This window comes from Thalassophryne amazonica, chromosome 3, assembly GCF_902500255.1.
Source record: "Thalassophryne amazonica chromosome 3, fThaAma1.1, whole genome shotgun sequence".
In the NCBI taxonomy this organism is placed as follows: domain Eukaryota; kingdom Metazoa; phylum Chordata; class Actinopteri; order Batrachoidiformes; family Batrachoididae; genus Thalassophryne; species Thalassophryne amazonica.
In genome coordinates this window covers 17,217,929-17,240,791 of record NC_047105.1, presented here as the reverse complement: position 1 = coordinate 17,240,791, position 22,863 = coordinate 17,217,929, and the positions used below count along the sequence as shown (strand labels likewise).

General features: G+C 39.9%; 1 protein-coding gene across 3 annotated transcripts in view; it reads right to left on the bottom strand.

The window, feature by feature from the left end:
- The window catches only part of LOC117506386 (E3 ubiquitin-protein ligase RNF123), a 382,695-nt gene that overhangs the window by 242,428 nt on the left and 117,404 nt on the right, over positions 1 to 22,863 (bottom strand). The gene's annotated exons all lie outside the window — the stretch shown is intronic.

The window sequence follows — 22,863 nt, the reverse complement described above, 5'->3', positions numbered from 1 at the left end:
ATCATTAAAAATGTCCATGAATCAAAGTCAAAAGACATTCATATTTTAGAAATGACTCTGTCTTGATAACATTAAAGGCAATTACATATTTTGATGAAATTACAAGTTGAAATTACTATAAAAAAATTCATCATGAGGTTTATGTCACAGAAATCCCACTTTACAATCACACTGCAGTCATTGTTAAATTATTTTCTGTTGCATTCATAATTAACATTTGTATTTATTTACAGTGTCCGTTTTTCTGGATGAAATGAGATATGAATAATCTACCAGACTTAAATGTACAAGTTTCCATGTTATTTTATTTGTCTAAAAATAAATGTCCAAGGTTCCTTATGTTAAGAAATTATCTAATCTGAAATAACAGCTGGTTTTAATTTACAGATGAAAGGTTTCTAAAAAACATTTATTGATTTATTTAGCTATTTTAATTGCAAGTGTTCCAAACTTTTTTTAAACAGTAATCAGAAATTGAGTTAACAAACAACAACAACAAAAAAAACATTTCTAAGGATTTTTCTTCAGAAAACTGCTCTATAAATGAGCAGTCCTGTGACACGTTTCTGTTTTGTACATATCAGTGGTTTCTGCACCGATCCGTTTTGTATAGATCAATAGTCTTCCATGTTTTAGCCCGACGCGTCGTTCCTATTGGACAGCGCGAAGGTACGTCACAGCTCAGAGCGTCGAAAGTTGGATTGGACTGAACTTTGACCGTGTCAGCCTGCCGACAAGTGGCAATGCGCGCTCCCGTCAGAAGCGTCGCTTTTCTCGGCTTTTGACGCGACGCTTCTGACACATCTAAAAAGCAACGTGTCTCATTGAAAGTAATGCTTTTTAGACTGATTTTTGACGCTTCCGATGCGCTCAATGTGAAAGGCTCATTACCCTGCAAACAAATTTAGAACTTCCTCAGACCTTTTGTACCCACAAATAATGAAGGCCTAGAAAATGTAAAACACTCACTCAAACACACTTTTTAAATAAATGCACAACATAACACTATGTTTTTTAAAAAAGGCTTCATTACTAATTTCATTAAGCCAACTTAAATAATACTCTAATGTATTTGATCAAATGCATTAAATCAACATGATGATACCCTTCCATCCTCATCATTCACTGTCACAATTAAAATCTTCAACTACACCACTCGAGTGAGTTGACATAATTTACAGTTGTGAATACAAGAATGTTCTTATTACAGTGTAACAATTTAGGCTCTCCTGGAACTGTTTATTTGCCTATAACTGCTCAATCATAGTGCGTGCGTATGTGAATGTGTTTGTCTGTCTCCATGTGGCCCTGTGATAGACTGGCGTCTTGTCCAGGGTGAGCCCCACCTTGCGCCCTATGACTGCTGGGACAGTAGCTGCACGATAACTTCCTCTAACTCAAAGCTAACTTCCGCTATTTTCAAAACTCATGTTCATATATTATGTAAAAGCGAGAAAAATAAACACTTCTAAAACTGAAAGTGATGTTTTTTTTTTAACCTGACACCACACCTATTTTAGCCTCATATATATATATATATATATATATATATATATATATATATATATATACACACACAGTGAAGAAAATAAGTATTTGAACACCCTGCAATTTTGCAAGCCCTCCCACTTAGAAATCATGGAGGGGTCTGAAATTTTCATCTTAGGTGCATGTCCACTGTGAGAGACAATCAAAAAAAAAAAAAAAAAAATCCGGAAATCACAATGTATGATTTTTTAATAATTTATTTGTATGTTACTTCTGCAAATAAGTATTTGAACACCTACCAACCAGCAAGAATTCTGGCTCACACAGACCTGTTAATTTTTCTTTAAGAAGCCCTCTGATTCTGCACTCTTTACCTGTATTAATTGCACCTGTTTGAACTTGTTACCTGTATAAAAGACACCTGTTCACACACGCAATGAATCACACTCCAACCTGTCCATCATAGCGAAGACCAAAGAGCTGTCTAAGGACAGCAGGGACAAAAACTGTAGACCTGCACAAGGCTGGGATGGACTACAGGACAACAGGCAAGCAGCTTGATAGAAGACAACAACTGTTATGATTATTTATTAGAAAGTGGAAGAAACACAAGATGACTGTCAGTCTCCCTCGGTCTGGGATTCCATGCAAGATCTCACTTTGTGGGGTAAGGATGATTCTGAGAAAGCTCAGAACTACACAAGGAGGACCTGGTCAATGACCTGAAGAGAGCTGGGACCACAGTCACAAAGATTACATTAGTAACACATGATGCTGTCATGGTTTAAAATCCTGCAGGGCAGCAAGGTCCTCCTGCTCAAGCCAGCACATGTCCAGGCCCGTTTAAAGTTCACCAATGACCAGCTGGATGATCCAGAGGAGGCATGGGAGAAGGTCATGTGGTCAGATGAGACCAGAATAGAGCTTTTTGGAATCAACTCCACTTACCATGTTTAGAGGATGAGAACAACCCCAAGAAAACCATCCCAACCGTGAAGCATGGGGGTGGAAACATCATACTCTGGGGGTGCTCTTCTGCAAAGGGGACAGGACGACTGCACCATATTGAAGGGAGGATGGATGGGGTCATGTATTGCGAGATTTTGGCAAACAACCTCCTTCCGTCAGTAAGCGCACTGAAGATGGGTCATGGCTGGGTCTTCCAGCATGACAATGACTCCAAACACATAGCCAGGGCAACTAAGGAGGGGCTCCATAAGAAGCATTTCAAGGTCCTAGAGTGGCCTGGTCAGTCTCCAGGACCTGAACTCAATAGAAAATCTTTGGAGGAAGCTGAAACTCCAAACCTGAAAGATTTGGAGAAGATCATTGTGCAAACCTGGTAAAAAACTTCAGCAAACATTTGACCTCTGTAATTGCAAACAAAGGCTACTGTACCAAATATTAACATTGATTTTCACAGGTGTTGAAATACTTATTTGCAGCAGTAACATACAAATAAATTATTAAAAAAAAATCATACATTGTGATTTCCGGATCTTTTTTTTTTTTTCTCTTACAGTGGACATGCACCTAAGATGCAAATTTCAGACCCCTCCATGATTTCTCAGTGGGAGAACTTGCAAAATTGCAGGGTGTTCAAATACTTATTTTCCTCACTGTATATATATATATATATATATATATATATATATATATATATATATATATATATATATATATATATATATATATATATATACACACACACACACACACACACGTCAGAGGCGATTGCTCTAAGACTGCAAGGGAAGCTCAGCTTCCCCTAAAATGTCAAAAAATAAGTGATCAAATATATACTGTTGTGTGTACATGCCATTGACTAAATATGCGATACAACGCGCTCAACTTTTCTTCAGAATCAGCTTCTTATCACTGGTAACGACGCGGCTTTCCTCTCACTCCTTCCCGCAGTTTCACAGTGCTTTAAACAGTGTGGACGCTGAGCGTCCACAGAGTTCAATAGCGAAGCAAAGAGTGAAGCGAAACGAGACGAGTCATTGGATAAAGGCTGGGCTTTGTCCCGTCCATCGGACGCTCAGTGTCTCTGGGGGTCTATGGGGCAGTGGGCTGGCCTCGGCTGGCCCAGATGCTCAGCTTCTGCATGATGATTGGATGATCTGTCTGAGGCTGAATCCCTTTTTGATTGACAGCGAAATGACCGAATCAGCGATATTTTGGTGTAAACATCCATGGGAGCATTTTTTAATTTTCATTCTGTTCTGAGTTGAACTGGAGACTTTCCTAATCCTCTTATAGGCATTTTCTTTGTTAAAAACGACTAGCGACAAATCGAGCTTCTATTTCTGGTGGGGGTTTTTTGTAGTTGCTTGTGTTTGGAGACTGACTTCTATCACTCTTTCTGACTTCTATCGCAGTTTCTGTCCCTACCGAGCAGCGGGTGCTGCTGAGCCCCTCCACCGTCACAAAGCACTCACAGGCGGACACACTTCACACTAGCCTCGTGCCAGTCCTAGCTAGCGAGCTAGCTAGGTAGCAAGCTGCACATAATGGCAGACAATTTGAATGCTGTGGACGGGATTTTGGCGAAGCCATTTAATAGTCTTCCTTACGAAGAAAAATTTAGAGTTAAACAGCAGGGCAGATCAACTCCTCAGATTAATTTGGTGCAAAAGGTGGGGAAAAGTAACAGGTCTTTTCAGCTGTCCTGGTATGACAAAGTGAGCTGGCTGACTGGAAGTGCTGTAACAAATAAAATGTACTGTTGGCCATGCCTCTTGATGAAACCATCTCAGGGATGTGTTGTCTGGTCAAAAGTGGGTTTTGGGGATCTGTCCTACTTTGACAGGGCATACAAAAGGCATGAAAAAAGCAATGAACATGTGAGTGCATGTGCAAGGTTAAGTTGCCTGGGCAGAGTCAGGGTTGAGCATGCAATCAATGAAGGCGCTCGCATTCAAGTGGCAGAACATAATGAAGCAGTTAAACAAAACAGAGATTTCCTAAACCGCCTTATTGATGTCACTTCCTTGTTGGCCGTCAGGAGCTGTCATTTAGGGGGGATGATGAGAGTGTTGAATCATCCAACAAGGGGAATTACAGGGAGTTTAATGAAAAATTAGCTAAATATGACTGTCCTGGCCACACAATTCTAGTCATCAGCTGTGTTTTCTGGTATGTCCCATGTGATCCAAAATGACTTGATCTCTGCTCTTTCAGCCACTGTTTCTGATGAGATCAAGGATGAAATCCAGGCTGCTCCCTTTTTTGCATGGCAGGTGGATGAAACAACTGATATAGCTTGCCATGCTCAACTCTGTCATTTTTTGCTATGTGGATAGGGCAGGTAAAATTCAGGAGCGCTTTATTGGATTTTTTTGATGTTTCTGGGGGAAGAGATGCTCAGTCTGTTTTTGAAGTCTTGAATGAGAACATGCAGGGCTACAATTTCAGGGAGAAACTTGTGGCTCAAACCTATGATGGGGCTGCTGTCATGGCTTCAGCTCTCAATGGTTTGCAGGCCAAAGTTAAAGCAATAACCCCCAGTGCAATGTTTGTGCATTGCTATGCACACAGACTGAATCTGGTTCTGTCTCAGGGGGCTAAATGCTTATCTGAGTGCAGAATATTTTTTGCATCACTCTCTGGGTTTGCCACATTTTTCTCAAAATCCACAAAGAGGATGTCTTTTCTTGAGTCTGCAGGCTGCTCAAGGTTGCCCAGAAATGCTCCGACTCGATGGAATTTCACATCACGGATAGTGAGCACTGTGGCAAACAATTATGATGCCCTCCTGCAAACTTCTGAGATGATCATTGTAGATAAGTCCATGGATGATGACACATTAGACTGTGTCAAAGGCCTTCTGATGAAACTGGAGCATTTTGAGTTTGTGTTCATGTTGTACACATATGAACAAATCTTCTCTGAGACTGATGTGGTGTTTGACATTGTCCAGCAGAGAGTTATGGATGTTCTTTTTTAATTCTTTATTTCTTGCTTTTTAACATAACATCACTGATGATGCATTACAAACACACACAATATGTGAGGTTACAAGCATGTGAATACATATTTTAAACTTTCACATCAGTGGAGAGCAAAACAAAAAAAAACAATAATATAAATTAAAATTAAAATAAAACAGAACTGTCGGGGGTGACCATTAAACAAAATAGCTGTTATCTACATGTCATATATTAAAGCCCTATGTTGGGCCTCTGAATGGTTATATACTGAACCCATTTTTCCCAACAAGAAACAAACAAATCCAGTTTTTGGTTTACTACAGCTGTTAGTCTTTCCAGTCTGTAAATGTCCAGTGTCACATCCATCCAGGTTGACAAAGTTGGTTTCTTCTGCGACAGCCAGTTTTTAGTCACTGCCTTGTTACCAGCCACTAATAAAATAATAAACAAGCGTTTGTCCATTTTTTTTCCAGTCTTGTAAATGTGGTAGACATCCAAAGTAAACCGTTTTGAAATCAAATGGAAGGGGATAATTCAAGATGTCTCGTAGGGCTACATGTACGTCCATCCAATATTGTTTGAGAGGATAATCCCACATAATGTGAAAATGGTATGCACGCTGGTTTCCACATTTTCTCCAACAGTCCGGAGGGGTCCCATCATAATGCGTTTTCTGACATGGAGTAATAACACACCTTATCAATACCTTCCATCCAAACTATTTCCATCTTAGTGAATTTGTACATTTCCATTGTGCTTTCCAGATCGATGCCCATTCCTCCTCTGTTATATATACCTCCCTCTTTCTCCCATAAAGCTTTCACATACAATGTAGAATGTGTTTTAGCATTTACTAAACATGTGTATAACTGTGAGATAATCCCCTTACCAATATTACTATTATATGCTTTCTTGAGCAGTTCCACAAAATTCACATTAGTTATAGGTTTATTCTTAACTTTAGTATCCACATAGTGTCTTAACTGTAAGTATCGATAGAAATCTTGCTTTTCCAGAGAATGCTCTTTTTGTAGTGTTTCAAATTTAACAAAAATATCACTCTTAAAGAATTTGAATATTACTGTTAGTCCTTTTGATGTCCATGTCTTAAAACGTGAATCATTTTTGTTTGGATGAAAGTCAGAATCATAGGCGTACCACTTAAAACACACAATGTCTTTGTCCAATTTAAATTCCATCACTGCAGTTTTCCAAACCTTAAGAGTACATTCTACCCATGGGTTATTAGCCTCATCTATATATTTTTGAATATTATTATCAGCCAAAACAGATTGTATTGGAAAAGGAAATATACTTTCTTCAATGTCCTTCCACTGTGCTGTATATGATTTGTCACACCAGTTTATCACTGCTTTAATCTGAGCTGCCTGATAATATTCCCTCAGAGATGGTAGGCCCCACCCCCCCCTTTTCCTTGGCCAATTGTAAAGTTTTAAAACACACTCTAGGTTTTTTGCCTTGCCATATAAACCTTGATATCGCTTTATCCCATTCTATAAATTTGCTTTGTTCAATCTCTATTGGTAATGTCTGGAATAAATAGAGAAGTCTAGGCAAGATATTCATTTTTATGGAGTCAATTCTAGAACTTAAAGTAAGGTATTAATTTCCATCTATTTATATCCTCAATTATTCTTTTACTTAAGGGTATATAATTATAGTCAAAGAGTTTTGTGTAGTCTTTCGTTATGTCAATACCTAAATATTTGAGTGATTTGGCTTGCCATATCATTGGATACTTGATTAATACTTCATTTGGAGGGTTGTAATTATATGTTAGTACTTGAGTTTTAGTCATGTTGACCTTATATCCTGAAAGTCTACCATACTGTTCAAATAACTGCATCAATTTTGATAAAGAGTCTGTTGGCTGATCTAAATATATCAATATATCATCTGCATAACAGGTTAGTTTATGTTCTCGGCCTTTAATAATAATTCCCTTGATATCCCCATTTTGTCTTATAGACTGCGCTAGCAGTCCCAGATATAGGGAGAACAATAAAGGGGACCATGCACAGCCCTGTCTCGTTCCGCGTTGTAATATAAATCTATTTGATAGGCTTCCATTAACCTTTATTCTCACAGTAGGTTTGTGGTATATTGCTTTTATAGTCCCAATGATTACATCATGGAAGCCAAATTTAATTAATGTTTTGTAAAGAAAATACCAGTTAACGGAGTCGAATGCCTTTTCAGCATCCACGCTCATAAGTACTGCATTAGTTTTATTTTTTGTATATGATTTATAATGTGAAGAGTTCTGCGAATATTATCTTGGGTCTGACATTGCCTAATAAAGCCTGTTTGGTCATTATGTATTAACATGGGTAAAAATTCTTCCAAGCGTCTGGCCCATAATACAGGTGAAGAGCTTATAGTCTAAATTCAAAACAGATATAGGTCTAAATGAACCACAGTCAGTTTTATCTTTACCCTCTTTTGGTATAGCAGATATTATTGCTTCTTTCCAACTAGGTGAGGTTTGTGCTTTTTTAGGAACCCAATTAAACGTAACTAGCATTATAGGAATCAGTTCACTTTTAAATTCTTTGTACCATTCCGCCGTATATCCATCTGAACCTGGTGATTTATTTATTTTTAGTCTGCTAATAGCTTTTTTAAGTTCAGTTTCAGTGATTTCTGCTATCATCTTTTCGCTCTGGGCCGCGCTTAGAGCTGGTAAATTCAGTGAATCAAGAAAAATGTCAATTTCATTTTCATTTCCTCCTGGGACTTTAGAGTATAATTTCTTATAGAACTCCTCAAAAGGCATCGTGAATTTCCTGTAACTTATTTTTTATCTGTCCCATTTGAGGGTGTCTAATTTTAGTTATTGTATTTTCAGCTATTTTCTTTTTAAGTTTCCATGCTAAGATTTTCATAGATTTTGGCCCACTTTCATAATACGTTTGTTTCAAAAACATTAATTTTCTCTTTATTTCTTGTGTTTCCAATTCATTAACCTATTCCCTAATTTTTTTAATTTCTTCCAAATATTTTTGTGAGTATTTAAATTTATGTTCATTTTCCAGTTGCTTCAACCTGTTTTGTAAATCCTCCATTTTTTTGGATACGTTTTTTTCTTTTTATAAGACGCTATTGCTATAACCTTACCTCTAAGCACAGCCTTCATTGTGTCCCACAGTATAGGAGGAGATACCTCCCCATTGTCGTTAATCTCTAAGAACTCTTGGAGGTCCTTTTTTATTTGTTCCTTAATGTTATCATCTTTTAGTAGACTTGAATTTAATTTCCAAGTGGTTATTTTGGGATGCAGATTTAGACCAACAAATATATAGGGGCATGGTCACTTACATCTATTGTCCCAATTTCACATGTCTGAATCTTATCCTTGTTTAGAGGTAGTGGGGTGGAGAGTAATGGGTATAGTCTCTTCTTGTAGGGAATAAATTTCTCCATATATCAATCAACCCAACCTCATTAAAAAGCATATTAACTTTTTTATGTAGAGTATTAGAGTCCAAATTCTTCAATTTTGAACTATCTAATTCTGGTTTTAAACGTATATTTAAATCTCCTCCACTTATTAATAAACCTCTGGTTTCAGTAACCATTAAATTAATAATTTTCTGGAAAAAACTAAAATCACTTCCTGGGGGTACATATATATTCATCAGACTAACTAAATTCCCATCTATACTCCCCCGTACCAATATGTATCTTCCATCCTTGTCCTTTATCACTTCTGTTTTCTCAAAGTTAAGTCTATTTGAAATGAGGATAGCAACTCCTCTTCTACGTCCTGATTTATATGAGGAGAAAAAAAGTTCTGTGAACCCCATTCGTCTTAACTTCTCATGTTCACTTTTGTTTAAATGGGTCTCTTGAAGATACGCGATATGAGCTCTTTCTTTTTTCATTTTAGTCAGTATTCTACTACGCTTGATTGGATTTGTTAAACCGTTTACATTAAAAGAAATAACTTTTACCTTAATGTTAGCCATATAAAATATTTGTCTTACTCAAATCTAACAGCAGTGGTAAAAAGTAACTTAGGTCAACACCCAGACTGAACAATATAACAGAACTTAACAACAAAAACAAAAACAGAGTGATTCAAGGTTAGGGTCTCTTGTAACCAAGGACCCTGTAACATGGTGGAAAAGTGTCAAAATGTAGGGGAAAGCCTCTCTCTGGAATGAGTGGAGGGCCCCTATGGCTTGGTTCTCTATCCGACAAACAATTTCTCCCTCTTAATTGTCTTTACTCATAAATTTGGAATTAGGACACAATAAAATGTTTTTCTTATCCTTCCTAAAAATTGTGCACGTTAATCTCACGCCTCTTCTGGGTTAGGGGGGCTTTGCCATCTGTAGACCTGAAGTTTTTCTCTGATGCCTTTCTCCCGTTCATCTGCCCGTCCCCACCGCTTTCCATGCTGATTTGGAGAGCTGCTCCGCCAGGCTCTCTTTGGGGGTTATCAGGGTGACTGACAGCCCTCTGGTGTTCATGTCTGTAGTTGCTTCCTTTGTTGTTTCATAAAGCCGGGTCCCATCTTCATAGAATACATGCAGTTTGGCAGGGTATGGCGTCTGAAACCTGATATTCTGTTGTTTCAACACTCGTTTAGCTTCAGCGTAGTCTTTGCATTTTTTTTAATATAGCCGCGGGGTAATCTTGATCAAAGTATATTTGTCTCCCATCCAGAAAGACCTTTTTCAAAGCCCATGCTTTGCGCAGAACTTCCTCTTTAGTTGTATAGCGTGAGAATTTAATCACTATCGATCTTGGTTTATCCTGTAAATTTCCAAACATGTTCCAAGCTAGGGCTCGATGTGCTCTCTCAATGTCGAGGTTTGTGCCTTGGGGAATGCCCAGAGAGTCATGAAGAAGTTTCTCAATAAAAGTAATCATTGACGTTCCCTCTGCACCTTCCAGAACATTATAAATCCTCAAATTCTCCCGTCGCGATCTTGCTTCCTGGTCCAGTAGCTTACTTTCTTATTGGTTCATAACTTTGATCATTTTACACAACACTTGCTCTATATTCTGAACCCGATCTTCAGCCTTGCTAATTCTAGCTTCTGCTTCAAGTATTTTATTATTTGTTGTAGTCAGCTCTGACCTGATATCATTCAGTTGTTGGTTTTGTTTCTGCCCGAAAGTCCCGTATTTCTTGTAGCACCGTAGCTAAACTTGCCTCCCGGACCGTGCTAGCATTAGCTTCAGCCCCATCTGCATGTTGCGTCGCCAGGCTTTCTTCATTTTCTCATCCTTCGTTTAATGACTTCTGTTTTGTGTCCTTTTTCCCCATCGTTACTCCGACTTAAGCTTGTTTTATTTATGGTAGAAATGCTTCAAATTGAGCTATTTGCGGAGTATTTATTATGTTTTCAGAGGGAGCTCTTAACTTAGGCTGCCATTCGGAACAATGACGTCACCGGAACCCCGAGTTATGGATGTTCTGTACTGCAAGAAAAGAACTGAGTCTCTTCTTGCTTTTGTCAAAGAGAAGAGGTCAGAGGGGGCTTTCCAAGCTGTTTATGCCAAAGCAGCAGATCTCACATCAGACCCGCAAACTGAGCCCATGAGAAAACGCCGTCTGTCACAACTACAGGATCCCAAGGGGCGCTACAGAAATCTGTACATGGCCATCCTAGACAATCTCACAGAGCAGCTACCTTGGCGTTTTGCAAATTTGGAAAGTCTGCGCTTCTTGGAATTGGTCAATCCAGGGAAATTTGATGAGATGAGACAAGTGTTTCCAGAGGAGGCATTTCAGAGTGTCCTGAAAAGTTTTGGCCAGTTCATTGATTCAGGGAGACTGAGGTCTGAACTTCAAGTCCTATATTCAAACCAGGACTTGCAGGGCAACAGGGGAAAGCTATGTGATTTCTTGCTGTTTCTGAAAGACATGGAGTTGGACAGTGCAATGCCTCAGGTGTACAAACTATTGTCATTAGTGGCAACGATTGGAGCTACATCTGCAGGTGTAGAGAGCAGCTTCTCCTGTTTAAAGCGGCTCAAGTCTTACACCCGCAACACCATGGGCCAAGGCCGTTTAAGCAGCCTAGCTCTGCTGGCCATTGAGAGGACACTAGTCAAGTCCCTGGAAAAGACGCCTTGTTGGTACGACAGGGTCACAGATCATTTTCTTGAAAAGGAATGGAGGGTAGAATTTACATATAAATAAACTGACACATTTTATGATGTAGGCCGAAATTGAGCTTCCCCTCCTTGAAAGGCCAGCATCCGCCACTGATATACGTACGTACGTACGTACGTACACACACGTACACACACACACACACACACACACACACACACACACACACACACACACACACACACACACACACACACACACTTGTATGTAAAGGTTTGGGCACCCCTGATAATTTTGATGATTTTCCTTTATAAATCATTGGTTGTTTGGATCAGCAATTTCAGTTAAATACATCATATAATGTAGCAAAGAAACACAGTGATATTTGAGAAGTGAACTGAAGTTTCTGGGATTTACAGAAACTGTGCAATAATTAATAATTCACAATTCATCATTCATTTTATTCTGTAAAAAGTATATTTTGATATAATACTACAAGAGAAACTCATATGAGATAATACTAAAATCTTACAAATTCAACTGGATGGCCAACAAATTTAAGTGGACGGAATTATAATATTCATCATAAAGTTTTTTTGAATATATTAACAGATGGAGACTGTACTACGTGTTCTGGAAGACTGTTCCATAAACTGTTCTGTGACTAAAAAGAATTTCCTAATATTAAGTCTAGTTCTGTTTTCTTCAACACTATAAGTGTGACCCCTCAAACCTGCATAATGTCTTAAGGTAAAGAAAATTCTAAAGTCTAGCGATTCAAAACCATGCATAATTTTATACATTTCTAATAGATCTCCTCTAATTCTTCTATTTTCTAAGCTAGTAATACCTAATTCTCTAAGTCTGCCCTCATATGGCATATGCTATAATTCAGGAACTAATTTGGTTGCCCGTCTCTGTACCTTTTCCAGGACCCGCTTATCCCTCTCCAGGTGACGAGACCAGACCTGGGCACAATACTCAAGATGAGGTCTAACAAAACATTTGCACAGTACTAAAAATGAGGTTTTGTCGATATAAGTGAAGCAACGCTCAATCATTCCCAGCATTCGGTTTGCCTTTGCTGCAGCATTTGCTATATACTTAGAAAATGACAGACTGTCTGTAATTAAGACACCAAGGTCTATTTCTTCAGTTACCACCTGGAGGGGCACCTCATTCATAAAATATCTATTTTTAGGGTTTTTCTTACCCACATGCAACACCTTACACTTGGAATCAATAAAACACAAAAGCCATTCCTGTGTCCATTCGACTAGCTTATCAATATCTCCTTATAACATTTCTGAATCAACCAAAGACAAAACTGGGTGATAAACCTTTGTATCACTGGCAAATATTTTACATTTTGTTTGTAATACCCCAGGTAAATAATTTATGAAGACTAAAAAAAGTAACGGGCTTATAAAAGAACCTTGGGGAACTCCACTTGATACATTCATCCAACTAGATTTTGAACCATTTACACATACTCTCTGCCTCCTGTCTGCAAGGAAATCCTCGATCCAGTTTAACAAATTACCAACCACACCATATTTTGTCAACTTGTACATCAATCTTGTATGTGGGACAGAATCAAAGGCCTTTCTAAAATCTAAATACAACACATCAAAGGGTCTCCCTTCATCAAATAACTTAGTCCATTCTTCTAGAGTGATTAACAAATTTGTGAGACATGATCTGCCCTTTCTGATACCATGTTGCTCACGATATAGCTTACTGTCAAGTAAAGATACAATCCTGTCTCTGACTATTTTTTTCACAGAGCTTACATACCTGTGAGGTTAAACTAACTAGTCTGTAGTTACCTGTTACACTTCTATCACCTATCTTGAAGATTGGTGTTACATTTGCACACTTCCATATACCAGGTAACTTACACTGATCAAGGGACTGTCTCAAGATACAGAATAATGGAAAATGCAATACATCTGCTGCCTCCTTAAAAACACAAGGACGAATATCATCTGATCCCATTGCCTTGTGTTCATGAAAAGTAACATTTTCTTACATCACCTGGTGAGAAGAATACATTGTCCAACATTGACTCATCCAGATTGTAACAAAGACCAAAAGGCTCTGCAACAGCCTCACCATAGATGCAGCGCATAAAATCACTGAACCAAATTAGGCATTTATCATCCTCTTGCACAAATATTGTATGAAAGAAACTATTTAATTCTGCAGCAATCTCACCATCTTTCTCTAACTCCCGTCCTCCCTGTGATTTCAGTTTTGTGATTGATTGTTTGCCCTTAGTCTTGCTATTAACATACAGATAGGCTTTTGGATTTCTCTTCACTCTTGCAAACAGTTTTTTTTTTAAATTCTCTTTTGGCATTACGCACAGCTTTGTTTGCAGCATCCCTTTTCTTGACATTCTCCATACGTTGCATAAGATCTACTCCCGTGGTACTTCTTCCAAGCAAAATACTTGTTTTTCAAAACCGCCTGACAGGCATATTTAGCCAGTGTGGGTTTATTTTTCCACCACTTGTAATCTTCACTTATGGAACACATTCCTTGACAGTGATACTCAATTGCTCATGGAAATAATTCCACGCTATGTTCACAACAGTAGCATTTATGATAGTTGACCAATCAGTATTTCTTAGCATTCTACATTGTTTACCAAAATCTGCCTTATTATAATCGCACCTGAATAGGTCATTGCTACATTCTCTACCGACATTGACAATGAAATTCCACAGCAACACACTGTGATCAGCTTTTCTGTTTGGACAACAAACTTTCATATCCTGAACATTTAGTTTGCTCGAAGACAGTACTAGATCTAAGCAGCTTGGAAAATTTGGCCCTTTTGTCTCGTGGAATCCTTTACATGTTGCACAAGAAATACTGTAAATCACAAAACAAGTCATAAAATCTCTGGGAAATACAGTTCTCCATATCAGGGAGAACTCTATATATAAGGGCCGTCTTGCCCAAGGGCCCTCCATATAAGGTCTTTAATCCCCTATTGCTTTGCTAGAGCTTTGCCCCTGTGCTCAGCTCTCTATTCACCATACATACAAAATTATTCTTAGTATAGTTTGTGTAATTGTTTATACAATTTTCCTGTGTTCCTGCACTGGACTCGCTGAACAATGGCCTATTGTGAGGCCTCAATTCAATATGACGTGTGCATCGGTCCTATGTAGTACATTAATTTGCTGCATTCATTCTGTTTGCCTGGCACCACTGTGAAGTTATATAAAATATATTACTATATTATTATAAAAATGAGATTACTTGGTGTTGTACAACACCAAGTCCTGATCTGGATTTAAAAATCAGTTGGAGTACTCAGACTATTGATACCAGGGCCAGGGTTGAGTTCAAAATTACCAGACAATAAAAGGAAAACAGACGAAAACCAGATGCTAGCCGCTGCAGGACAGGTGGAGGCCAGCTACTAGCTGTTGCAGGACAGGTGGAGGCCAACTATTAGCTGCAGCAGGACAGGGGGAGGCCAGCTGCCAGCTGCTACAGAGCAGGAAAAGGGTAGCGGCTAGCTATTGCAGAGCAGGTGGAGGCCAGCTACTAGCTGTTGCAGGACAAGTAGAAGCTCGCCGTTAGCTGTAGCAGAAAAGGTGAAAGCTTGCCTTTGCAAGACAGGTGGAGGCTAGCTGCTGCAAGACAGATGAAAACTAGCTGCTAGCTGCTGGACAGGTGGAATCAGCTGCTGCAGGACAGGTGGAGGATAGCTGCTAGCACTAGGCCATGCAATGCAGGTTGATTCCAGGCCTCATCCAGTCCAAGAGCTGTGCAAGGCCTCAAACAAATCCAGAGCAAAATGTCCCTCAAATTTGCAAATAAACATCCTAGATTTAAACTTGAATTTCTTAAAAAAAAAAAAGATAAAATGGCTTAAAAGCATAAAACCTTAGATTTCAGATTACACATTCAGACCTCTTGGAATTTTGTTCGTGTAGTGAGCCATGAACAATTAAATTCATTTTCCTCCTCCACCTCAGCTTGCTAATTCAGGTATTCACAAACTTCAACCAGTTTCTTGACATTTCTGTTATTTTCGAGGCCACTGAGCATCTCCTTGATATCAGCCAGTTCAGTTGCAAACTGGATGACTTTAACATCGCAGGTCTTGCAGAACCATCTGGTAACATTCAACAAGTCATTTTCCTCCAGAGCCCCGTACTTCACACTGTCAATGTTACAACATGGTTTTAGGTGAGGCCATGAGTGACAGGCCTCACACTGCATGCCCTCAGCCCCCACAGTCTTTTTGCACTCACCACACAGTGCATCCCCATTCTTGTGGATCTCTCTACTGTGATGTAGGGCTCCCTGTACTTCATTTACAGCTCCAGCAGAGCTTCCACCTTCTCTGGTCTGGTCCACAGCATTCCTAGCAGTCCCATTGTTATGGGTGCCACCATAACCCTCTCTTGCTTGCCTCTACTGATGGTTGGCTCTCACTGCGGTATTGTATCACTTCCTGTTCCGGAGCACAGCGGTGTTTTTCTGTATCTGTTAGCTGTTTAATCTGCGCAGTTAGATTGGTCTAGTTATCTAGATTACGATTTGTTTCCCAGTGTAATCTTTACATGCCTTAACTAAAGCACTCCTTCTGCTGAATCACCTCTAAATTATTTACACATTATTCACTTTGCGTGTTTTTAGGAATCCGCTAGCTTAGCGTAGCTACTAGCTCTTAGCCGATTTAGCATGGCGGCTTCTCCTGTCTCTCCCACACTTTTCTGCTCTGGGTGTGAAATGTTTAGTTATTCCTCGGCCTCCTTTAGCAGTAATGGTACTTGTAATAAGTGTAGCTTATTCGTAGCTTTGGAGGCCAGGCTGGGCGAATTGGAGACTCGGCTCCGCACCGTGGAAAATTCTACAGCTAGCAAGGCCCCTGTAGTCGGTGCGGACCAAGGTAGCTTAGCCGCCGTTAGTTCCCCCCCTGGCAGATCCCGAGCAGCCGGGAAAGCAGGCGGACTGGGTGACTGTGAGGAGGAAGCGTAGCCCTAAACAGAAGCCCCGTGTACACCGCCAACCCGTTCACATCTCTAACCGTTTTTCCCCACTCGACGACACACCCGCCGAGGATCAACTCTGGTTATTGGCGACTCTGTTTTGAGAAATGTGAAGTTAGCGACACCAGCAACCATAGTCAATTGTCTTCCGGGGGCCAGAGCAGGCGACATTGAAGGAAATTTGAAACTGCTGGCTAAGGCTAAGCGTAAATTTGGTAAGATTGTAATTCACGTCGGCAGTAATGACACCCGGTTACGCCAATCGGAGGTCACTAAAATTAACATTAAATCGGTGTGTAACTTTGCAAAAACAATGTCGGACTCTGTAGTTTTCTCTGGACCCCTCCCCAATCGGACCGGGAGTGACATGTTTAGCCGCATGTTCTCCTTGAATTGCTGGCTGTCTGAGTGGTGTCCAAAAAATGAGGTGGGCTTCATAGATAATTGGCAAAGCTTCTGGGGAAAACCTGGTCTTGTTAGGAGAGACGGCATCCATCCCACTTTGGATGGAGCAGCTCTCATTTCTAGAAATCTGGCCAATTTTCTTAAATCCTCCAAACCGTGACTATCCAGGGTTGGGACCAGGAAGCAGAGTTGTAGTCTTACACACCTCTCTGCAGCTTCTCTCCCCCTGCCATCCCCTCATTACCCCATCCCCGTAGAGACGGTGCCTGCTCCCAGACTACCAATAACCAGCAAAAATCTATTTAAGCATAAAAATTCAAAAAGAAAAAATAATATAGCACCTTCAACTGCACCACAGACTAAAACAGTTAAATGTGGTCTATTAAACATTAGGTCTCTCTCTTCTAAGTCCCTGTTGGTAAATGATATAATAATTGATCAACATATTGATTTATTCTGCCTAACAGAAACCTGGTTACAGCAGGATGAATATGTTAGTTTAAATGAGTCAACACCCCCGAGTCACACTAACTGTCAGAATGCTCGTAGCACGGGCCGGGGTGGAGGATTAGCAGCAATCTTCCATTCCATCTTATTAATTAATCCAAAACCCAGACAGAGCTTTAATTCATTTGAAAGCTTGTCTCTTAGTCTTGTCCATCCAAATTGGAAGTCCCAAAAACCAGTTTTATTTGTTATTATCTATCGTCCACCTGGTCGTTACTGTGAGTTTCTCTGTGAATTTTCAGACCTTTTGTCTGACTTAGTGCTTAGCTCAGATAAGATAATTATAGTGGGCGATTTTAACATCCACACAGATGCTGAGAATGACAGCCTCAACACTGCATTTAATCTATTATTAGACTCTATTGGCTTTGCTCAAAAAGTAAATGAGTCCACCCACCACTTTAATCATATCTTAGATCTTGTTCTGACTTATGGTATGGAAATAGAAGACTTAACAGTATTCCCTGAAAACTCCTTCTGTCTGATCATTTCTTAATAACATTTACATTTACTCTGATGGACTACCCAGCAGTGGGGAATAAGTTTCATTACACTAGAAGTCTTTCAGAAAGCGCTGTAACTAGGTTTAAGGATATGATTCCTTCTTTATGTTCTCTAATGCCATATACCAACACAGTGCAGAGTAGCTACCTAAACTCTGTAAGGGAGATAGAGTATCTCGTCAATAGTTTTACATCCTCATTGAAGACAACTTTGGATGCTGTAGCTCCTCTGAAAAAGAGAGCTTTAAATCAGAAGTGTCTGACTCCGTGGTATAACTCACAAACTCGTAGCTTAAAGCAGATAACCCGTAAGTTGGAGAGGAAATGGCATCTCACTAATTTAGAAGATCTTCACTTAGCCTGGAAAAAGAGTCTGTTGCTCTATAAAAAAGCCCTCCGTAAAGCTAGGACATCTTTCTACTCATCACTAATTGAAGAAAATAAGAACAACCCAGGTTTCTTTTCAGCACTGTAGCCAGGCTGACAAGAGTCAGAGCTCTATTGAGCTGAGTATTCCATTAACTTTAACTAGTAATGACTTCATGACTTTCTTTGCTAACAAAATTTTAACTATTAGAGAAAAAATTACTCATAACCATCCCAAAGACGTATCGTTATCTTTGGCTGCTTTCAGTGATGCCGGTATTTGGTTAGACTCTTTCTCTCCGATTGTTCTGTCTGAGTTATTCTCATTAGTTACTTCATCCAAACCATCAACATGTTTATTAGACCCCATTCCTACCAGGCTGCTCAAGGAAGCCCTACCATTATTTAATGCTTCGATCTTAAATATGATCAATCTATCTTTGTTAGTTGGCTATGTACCACAGGCTTTTAAGGTGGCAGTAATTAAACCATTACTTAAAAAGCCATCACTTGACCCAGCTATCTTAGCTAATTATAGGCCAATCTCCAACCTTCCTTTTCTCTCAAAAATTCTTGAAAGGGTAGTTGTAAAACAGTTAACTGATCATCTGCAGAGGAATGGTCTATTTGAAGAGTTTCAGTCAGGTTTTAGAATTCATCATAGTACAGAAACAGCATTAGTGAAGGTTACAAATGATCTTCTTATGGCCTCGGACAGTGGACTCATCTCTGTGCTTGTTCTGTTAGACCTCAGTGCTGCTTTTGATACTGTTGACCATAAAATTTTATTACAGAGATTAGAGCATGCCATAGGTATTAAAGGCACTGCGCTGCGGTGGTTTGAATCATATTTGTCTAATAGATTACAATTTGTTCATGTAAATGGGGAATCTTCTTCACAGACTAAAGTTAATTATGGAGTTCCACAAGGTTCTGTGCTAGGACCAATTTTATTCACTTTACACATGCTTCCCTTAGGCAGTATTATTAGACGGTATTGCTTAAATTTTCATTGTTACGCAGATGATACCCAGCTTTATCTATCCATGAAGCCAGAGGACACACACCAATTAGCTAAACTGCAGGATTGTCTTACAGACATAAAGACATGGATGACCTCTAATTTCCTGCTTTTAAACTCAGATAAAACTGAAGTTATTGTACTTGGCCCCACAAATCTTAGAAACATGGTGTCTAACCAGATCCTTACTCTGGATGGCATTACCCTGACCTCTAGTAATACTGTGAGAAATCTTGGAGTCATTTTTGATCAGGATATGTCATTCAAAGCGCATATTAAACAAATATGTAGGACTGCTTTTTTGCATTTACGCAATATCTCTAAAATCAGAAAGGTCTTGTCTCAGAGTGATGCTGAAAAACTAATTCATGCATTTATTTCCTCTAGGCTGGACTATTGTAATTCATTATTATCAGGTTGTCCTAAAAGTTCCCTAAAAAGCCTTCAGTTAATTCAAAATGCTGCAGCTAGAGTACTGACAGGGACTAGAAGGAGAGAGCATATCTCACCCATATTGGCCTCTCTTCATTGGCTTCCTGTTAATTCTAGAATAGAATTTAAAATTCTTCTTCTTACTTATAAGTTTTGAATAATCAGGTCCCATCTTATCTTAGGGACCTCGTAGTACCATATCACCCCAATAGAGCGCTTCGCTCTCAGACTGCAGGCTTACTTGTAGTTCCTAGGGTTTGTAAGAGTAGAATGGGAGGCAGAGCCTTCAGCTTTCAGGCTCCTCTCCTGTGGAACCAGCTCCCAATTCAGATCAGGGAGACAGACACCCTCTCTACTTTTAAGATTAGGCTTAAAACTTTCCTTTTTGCTAAAGCTTATAGTTAGGGCTGGATCAGGTGACCCTGAACCATCCCTTAGTTATGCTGCTATAGACGTAGACTGCTGGGGGGTTCCCATGATGCACTGTTTCTTTCTCTTTTTGCTCTGTATGCACCACTCTGCATTTAATCATTAGTGATCGATCTCTGCTCCCCTCCACAGCATGTCTTTTTCCTGGTTCTCTCCCTCAGCCCCAACCAGTCCCAGCAGAAGACTGCCCCTCCCTGAGCCTGGTTCTGCTGGAGGTTTCTTCCTGTTAAAAGGGAGTTTTTCCTTCCCACTGTAGCCAAGTGCTTGCTCACAGGGGGTCGTTTTGACCGTTGGGGTTTTACATAATTATTGTATGGCCTTGCCTTACAATATAAAGCGCCTTGGGGCAACTGTTTGTTGTGATTTGGCGCTGTATAAAAAAATTGATTGATTGATTGATTGATGTTGGCCCCGCTGGGCTAGCAGGCACTCGAAGTAGTAAACCCTATCAGCATTCAATTAGCAGTAATTTCCCTTCTTGCATCTCACACACGTTCCTCGTTTATCATCTGCTGGCATATTTTCACATAGGCTAAATTACAGTAGCTCTTCTGGCTATAGGTAGCCAACTTTCAGGATTTAAAATCTTTTACATGATGTAGATTTTTAATGGTTCTTCAGTTTAAACAGTTCTTTAATACATATCAATAGATAGTATATAAGTTTAGGGTTTCTATTAGAAAGCATGTAGAGTATGGAATTTGTCTTTCTATACTAACTATCCATAACTTAGCTAACAGGGTGAACTTAAGATAGGAACCTAACACATATTATATTATATCGTAACATTTGTTTCTACACTCAACAAAAATATAAATGCAACACTTTTGGTTTTGCTCCCATTTTGTATGAGATGAACTCAAAGATCTAAAACTTTTTCTACATACACAATATCACCATTTCCCTCAAATATTGTTCACAAACCAGTCTAAATCTGTGATAGTGAGCACTTCTTTGCTGAGATAATCCATCCCACCTCACAGGTGTGCCATATCAAGATGCTGATTAGTGCACAGGTGTGCCTTAGACTGCCCACAATAAAATTGCTCTTTTGCGTGCTCGCATTCTACACAAATGCTCGTCTTGAGTGCGAGTCATTGCATCAGTGTGCAGACAGTGGAGCTCATCTGATCCATTATAAGAAGATGTTAAATCTATTACACTCAACAAAAATATAAACGCAACACTTTTGGTTTTGCTCCCATTTTGTATAAGATGAACTCAAAGATCTAAAACTTTATCCACATACACAATATCACCATTTCCCTCAAATATTGTTCACAAACCAGTCTAAATCTGTGATAGTGAGCACTTCTCCTTTGCTGAGATAATCCATCCCACCTCACAGGTGTGCCATATCAAGATGCCGATTAGAAACCATGATTAGTGCACAGGTGTGCCTTAGACTGTCCACAATAAAAGGCCACTCTGAAAGGTGCAGTTTTATCACACAGCACAATGCCACAGATGTTGCAAGATTTGAGGGAGCGTGCAATTGGCATGCTGACAGCAGGAATGTCAACCAGAGCTGTTGCTCGTGTATTGAATGTTCATTTCTCTACCATAAGCCGTCTCCAAAGGCGTTTCAGAGAATTTGGCAGTACGTCCAACCAGCCTCACAACCGCAGACCACGTGTAACCACACCAGCCCAGGACCTCCACATCCAGCATGTTCACCTCCAAGATCGTCTGAGACCAGCCACTTGGACAGCTGCTGAAACAATCGGTTTGCATAACCAAAGAATTTCTGCACAAACTGTCAGAAACCGTCTCAGGGAAGCTCATCTGCATGCTCGTCGTCCTCATCGGGGTCTCGACCTGACTCCAGTTCATCGTCGTAACCGACTTGAGTGGGCAAATGCTCACATTCGCTGGAGTTTGGCACGTTGGAGAGGTGTTCTCTTCACGGATGAATCCCAGTTCACACTGTCCAGGGCACATGGCAGACAGCATGTGTGGCGTCGTGTGGGTGAGCGGTTTTCTGATGTCAATGTTGTGGATCGAGTGGCCCATGGTGGCGTTGGGGTTATGGTATGGGCAGGCGTCTGTTATGGACGAAGAACACAGGTGCATTTTATTGATGGCATTTTGAATGCAGAGATACCGTGACGAGATCCTGAGGCCCACTGTTGTGCCATACATCCAAGAACATCACCTCATGTTGCAGCAGGATAATGCACGGCCCCATGTTGCAAGGATCTGTACACAATTCTTGGAAGCTGAAAATGTCCCAGTTCTTGCATGGCCGGCATACTCACCGGACATGTCATCCATTGAGCATGTTTGGGATGCTCTGGACCGGCGTATACGACAGCGTGTACCAGTTCCTGCCAATATCCAGCAACTTTGCATAGCCATTGAAGAGGAGTGGACCAACATTCCACAGGCCACAATTGACAACCTGATCAACTCTATGCGAAGATGTGTTGCACACCTGTGCACTAATCATGGTGTCTAATCAGCATCTTGGTATGGCACACCTGTGAGGTGGGATGGATTATCTCAGCAAAGGAGAAGTGCTCACTATTACAGATTTAGACTGGTTTGTGAACAATATTTGAGGGAAATGGTGATATTGTGTATGTGGAAAAAGTTTTAGATCTTTGAGTTCATCTCATACAAAATGGGAGCAAAACCAAAAGTGTTGCGTTTATATTTTTGTTGAGTGTAT